At 42.9% G+C, this 5,880-nt stretch overlaps 1 pseudogene; it reads right to left on the bottom strand.

Moving 5' to 3' along the window:
- Positions 1-4,035: 4,035 nt before the first annotated feature.
- LOC103656218 lies at positions 4,036-5,374 on the bottom strand (annotated as a pseudogene).
- Between the last annotated feature and the right edge of the window lie 506 nt (positions 5,375-5,880).

Below are 5,880 nucleotides of genomic sequence, written 5' to 3'. Positions count from 1 at the left end.
TGGCTGTGACTTTCTGTTCTGTATCACTCTTGGGGCCTTTTTACTTTTATAGAACCCCCCGTAATATCTCCTGTAGGGCTGGTTTCGTGGTTACAAAATTGGTTAGTGACTGGCGATTCTGAAATGTCTTTATTTCTCCATCAATTCTGAATGACAGCCTTGCTGGATAAAGGATCCTTGGCTGCATGTTTTTCTCTGAAAGAGCTTTAAATATGCTCCCCCAACCCTTTCTCTCATTCCAGGTCTGTGTAGACAGGTCTGACGTAATTCTGATGCCTTTGCCTTGGTACGTGAGAAATTTCTTTGCCCTGGCCGCTTTCAATACTGTATCATTGCATCTACTATTTGCGAATTGCACTATGACGTGACGTGGCGTAGGTTTGTCGTGGTTGAGCTTGGGAGGGGTCCTCTCTGCCTCTTGGACACGAATTTTTGTTTCCCTCACTAGATTAGGGAAGTTTTCAGCTACAATTTGTTCAAATATTTCTTCTAGACCTCTGTTTTTCTCCACCCCCTCGGGGATGCCGATGATTCTAACATTGGATCATTTCATTGAGTCAGTAATCTCCCATAACCTACATTCGTGGGCGTGGATTTTTTTAAGACCATCTTCTATTTTCATTTTTTCCTCTATTAACCCATCCTCCAATTCACTCACCCTTTCCTCTTCTTCCGTGACCCTGGCCGTCAGAGCCTCTAGTTTTGCCTGCATTTGGCTCATAGAATTTTTAATTTCTGTCAGATTCGCTCTCATTTCTGTCTTTAGGGATTCTATATTCTCAGTAACCTTTTCGTTAATAGTTTTTTCAATTCTACTCATCATTTTGACCATCGTTACTCTGAATTCCATTTCTGATAATTTGGTTACATCCATATCCATTATTTCTGTGGCAGAGGCCACAGAATCACTGTCTTTTCTTTGCTGGGGGGGGCTTCTCCTTCTTGTCATTCTGATGAAGAGAGGTTGCGGGGTTTCCAGAGCCCAAATTATTGACTGGGTCCCAGGCCGTGCCCCTTGCTTTATAGGGATCTTAGGGATGTGGGCTTCTTCTTTAAAGATTTTATTTATTTATTTATGTGGCAGCCAACCAGCGAGAGAGGGAACAGAAGCAGGGGAGTGGGAGAGGAAGAAGCAGGCTCCCAGCGGAGGAGCCCGATGAGGGACTCCTTTCCGGAACGCCGGGATCACGCCCTAAGCCGAAGGCAGGCGCTCAATGACTGCGCCACCCAGGCGCCCGGGTTGTGGGCTTCTTGATTTTTCAGCCTGCCTTCTGTGTTCTGGGGGAGGGGCCTGCCGCGCCGATACTCAGGCAACCCTGTTTGGGTAGAGTCTCCGTGTCCCCTGCGAGGGGGGATGGGGATGGGCACTCTCTGAGCCGGTATTTCCAGGCTTTTGTTCTCTGGCGGCTTTCCCTGGCGGTTTGCTGTGCCTCTTCTGAGAGTCAGAGCAGCAGCGGCCAAATTTCAGCCTCTGTCACAGAACAGAGGGATTGCGGCCCGTTCTCTACTAATGTTCTGGCCACTTTAACTCTGTTTCTGTTGGTGCTGCTCAACCCTGCAGCGTCCCGGGATGTGCGCCCCACACCCGGCGTCCCAGCCCTCACTTCCAGGGCCGGCGCGTCTCTGTCCTTTGTGTTTCTAACGCCACCAGCTGCCAGCCGCCCCACGCGCGCTCCCGGATCTCCCGGTCTCAGTCTGGATCCAGTGAGCGCACCGGGATTCCGGAGTTCCGCGAGATGCCTGGTGGCGCACGCTCCCGGCTCACGGTCTCAGTCTGCTGTTTTGCGGGTGCCGACCGTGAGCCCCGCCCGCTCTCCCATGCAAGTGGCTACCGCTTCCCGGCGCCCGAACACGGCGGCTCCCTCCCCCTTCCGTTTATCTTCCGATATCTGTGCACAGTTTCATGGCTCCCCGCTTCGTACCTCAATACTCAGCGCTGGAGATGTTCATTTGTAGAGATCCAGATGCGTCTTCCTGCGTCTCAGGCTGGTTCCGTGGTTGTTTAGGCTGGTCTGGTACCTATCCAGCTCGACTCGGAGGACCGGCTGAAAACGGTGTCTCCTACTCCTCCGCCATCTTAACTCCTCCTGTCTCTTGCCTTTTCTGACTCTTACAAATCTGAATGCAAACTACTTAAAAAATTAGAATTTTAGATAAACAATACATATTTTTTGCTAATCTGGTTCAATCCTATCATTTTACACATAAAGAAACAAAAAGAATAAGTAATTTACCTAATCACATAGTTTGTACTCTAGATGTAACTAGAATCTAGAACTTATGGGTGGCCAGATGTTCTTTCCACCATAGCTTATTATTTTTTTATTAAAAAGTTTTAACATCTTTATTAGGTATAATAGATATACAAAGAACTACACATGTTTAATGTGTACAATTTGATTTTGGACATATGCAAACACACATGGTGCCATTGCCACAATTAAAAGACATCTCTCACGTCTCCCAAGTTTCCTTGTGCTCCTGTGTGTGTGTGTGTGTGGCAAGCACACTTAACATAGATCGACCCTCTTAAAAATTTTCGAAGTGTATAATATTATATAGTTAACTAAACTATATTTGTCGCACAGCAGATCTCCAGAATTTATTTATGTAGTGTAACTGAAACTTTATACCCATTGAACAACAATTCCCCATTTCTCTACTTTGTAGCCCTTGGCAACCACTATTATATTCTGTGCTGCTATGAGTTTAACTATTTTAGATATCTTACATAAGTCAAATCACGCAGTATTTTTCCTTGTGTGATTGGCCTATGTCACATAGTATAATGTTTTCTGGGCTCATCTACGTTGTCACAAATGGCAGGATTTGTTTCTTTTTTAAGGCTTATTAATATTCCATTGTGTATATATCACACTTTCTTTAGCCTTCATCCATCAGTGAACACTTGGGTTGTTTCCATATCTTAGCTATTGTGAATGATGCTGCTATGAGTATGGGGGGTGCAGATATCTGAGATCTTGATTTCAATTCTTCTGGGTACATACCCAGAATTGAGATTGCAGGAGCACATCGTAGTTCTATTTTTTAGTGTTTTGTTTTTGTTTTTTTTTTCCGTAGAGTAGTATCTTTATTTGTGTAAAGGTATGAACTTTTGGGTTTTTTTTTATTACCGTATAATGTATTATTTATTTCAGGGAACACAGGTCTGTGATTCATAAGTCTTATGTAATACCCAGTGCCCATTACAACACATGCCCTCCCCAATGTCCAACACCCAGTTACCCTATCCCCTCACCCTCCTCTCCTCCGGCAACCCTCAGTTTGTTTCCTATGCTGAAGAGTCTCTTATGATTGGTCTCCCTCTCTGGTTTCATCTTCTTTCATTTTTTTCCTCTCTTCCCCTATGATCCTCTGCCTTGTTTCTTAAATTCCACATATCAGTGAGATCATATGATAATTGTCTTTCTCTAAATGACTTATTTCACTTAGCATAATACCCTCTAGTTCTATCCATGTCATTGCAAATAGCAAGATTTCATTTTTAATGGCTGCATAACATTCCACTGTATACATATACCACCACTTTTTATCCATTGGGTTTTTTTCTTACACATTTAGTTTTATTGTAACAAAGCAACTTGTACACTTTTAATGTTTAAAATTGAGCATTATCTTTCCTTTCCAGCAAAACAAAAAGAAAATTTAAAATAAGCAGGAACAAAATTACAATAGAGAATGTCAATTCCAAATAAGATCTTACAGGTTCTGCTGATTCTCCCATCAAGGGTCAGGGCTCAAGTCATCATTAGGAGAGAGTTTTATTTTAAAAGTGTCATCTTAAATTGCAAGGATGTCTGTTAAACATCACAGTTAAATATATCAAAGGAAAAGCCATGTTGTCAAAATGCCCACCTAATCCACCCATACAACCCACCCTTTGCTAACCTTCTATAATCCTATTATAAAACGTTTTTTCTTTTTTTTTTTTTTTAACAAAAGAATGTAGGCAGGCACGTGTTGGTAAATGCTACTGTCCATATTCACAGAGAGACACAGTTTACTCCCTGAGCCCAATATACAGAGAAAGGAGGGAAAAACAGCTAGAATTCTATGTACTACTACACAGGGGCCTAGCACCCTCCAGCTTTCAGCAGAGCTAAGGGAGCAGAAGGTTCTTCTTTTTTCCCATAGAGCATGGTGGTGGTGATTCCATAAAGTTTTTGTTGAGACAAGAAGGGATAAAAATGAATTTGGAATAGAAAGGGGTAGAGATTCTTTTCCCACTGTATTCTGCTCAAGATATTTTCCCCCGAAATAAGTTGAGAACTATGGCATAAAGGGAGAGAATGGAGACTTCAAACAACAGGATGAATGAGCAGGAAAAAGAAAAAGAGACTGCAACTTGTTCCCAGGGACTGGAGAAAACTAAAAAAGGAAGGTTGAAATCCATCAGTGTTCCATTAGTCATCTTTTCCTTCATCCTCCTCTCCTTCCTCCCCCTCATCATCACCTTCTCTTCTTCATTTCATCCTTATCTCCTCCTTCACCAATATCTTCCAATCCTTCTCCTTCTCCTTTCTTCACTTTCTTCTCCTTCTCCTCCTTCTCCTCTTCTTCTTCTTCCTCCTCCTCCTCCTTTTCCTCCTCCTCCTCCCCTTTCTTCTTCTCCTCCCTCTTCTCCTTCTCCTTCCTTATCATCCATATTGGGAACCAAGTAGTAATGTAATGGATTTGGCCAAATATCATCTTTGATGACCTCTCCTAACTCATCTGCACCTGCATCAGAATGGTCAGTAAACCAGGTGAAGAAGATCTCTGGTTCTTCATGCTGTCTCTTCCTGCTGGCTTTATTCTGTGTTTGACTTGAATGTTTTGTCAAATTCTTTCCAGATTTCCATTTGATTTCAGTGGACTTTGAAGATGGATCACCACTCTCATTCAGATGAAATTCTTTGGGGAGAACTTTATTTTCAAAGTAAGGGTTTTCATCAAAATAAAAATCTATTCTGTAACCTGATTTAATATCTTCAAATTCTGTCACTTCAACTCTTGTCAACTAATGCAATACCTCTTCGTCCTCTTCCCCAAGCAGCAGACACTTGTGGATGGTTGACAAAAGTTGTTACCCAAAAATTGGGGATTTTGGCAATTGATTCCAACCTCTTCTGAAAAACAATGGTTGGTGAAGTTTCTTATATTTCTGTTCTACTTTCAAAATCTCACTGGCTTGTTCATGAAGTCTATTTCATTTTGTACTTCATCAATATGTTTGATTGCTTCTTGCTGTTTTTTTTTTTTTTTCTCCCTTTGGCAAGCGCTGAGAGGTCCACGTCTCCTCTGGCTTGCGGGCAGGAGGCAGTCTCGGTTTCTTCCTTTAAGGCAGGAACGAAGACTGGTGTTTGGCGGCCATGCCCTGAGGAAACTCCAGGAAACCAGGAGAGCTGCACGTCTGGAAGAAGCTCTGATTACTCTATTTTTAGTGTTTTGAAGAACCTCCCTCTTTTTTCCCCATAATGGCTGTGCCAATTTACATTCCCATCAGTAGTGTACAAGTGTTCCAATTTCTCTAAAACTTGCTGTCTTTTCTTTTTAATAGTTATCCTAATGGATGCAAGAAGCAGGAAGGATAAAGTTTAGAACACATCTCCACAGACTAGGAGTAAGACCTTGCCCAGAACACTTCGATGTGCAGTGTCACCCCCCACTGTGAAGTTGTAGTCACCTGAGTCTGTGGAGTCTGGGAGGTGGTGCAGGAGTGTGACTGGCCACGCGAGAAAGGAGTCTGCTGGCTATAGGTCAGTGGTGGAGCAGGCGAGTCCTTATCTCGAGGTGGTGGGTTTGAGCCCCACGTTGGGTGTAGAGATTATTTAAAAAAGAAAAGAAAAAAGAAAGAAGCAGGTTAATGTTGGATTTGGG

This window comes from Ursus maritimus, unplaced genomic scaffold (assembly GCF_017311325.1).
Source record: "Ursus maritimus isolate PB19 unplaced genomic scaffold, ASM1731132v1 scaffold_26, whole genome shotgun sequence".
Lineage (NCBI taxonomy): Eukaryota > Metazoa > Chordata > Mammalia > Carnivora > Ursidae > Ursus > Ursus maritimus.
The sequence above is the reverse complement of the archived record's forward strand: the minus strand, read 5'-3'. Positions and strand labels throughout refer to the sequence as shown.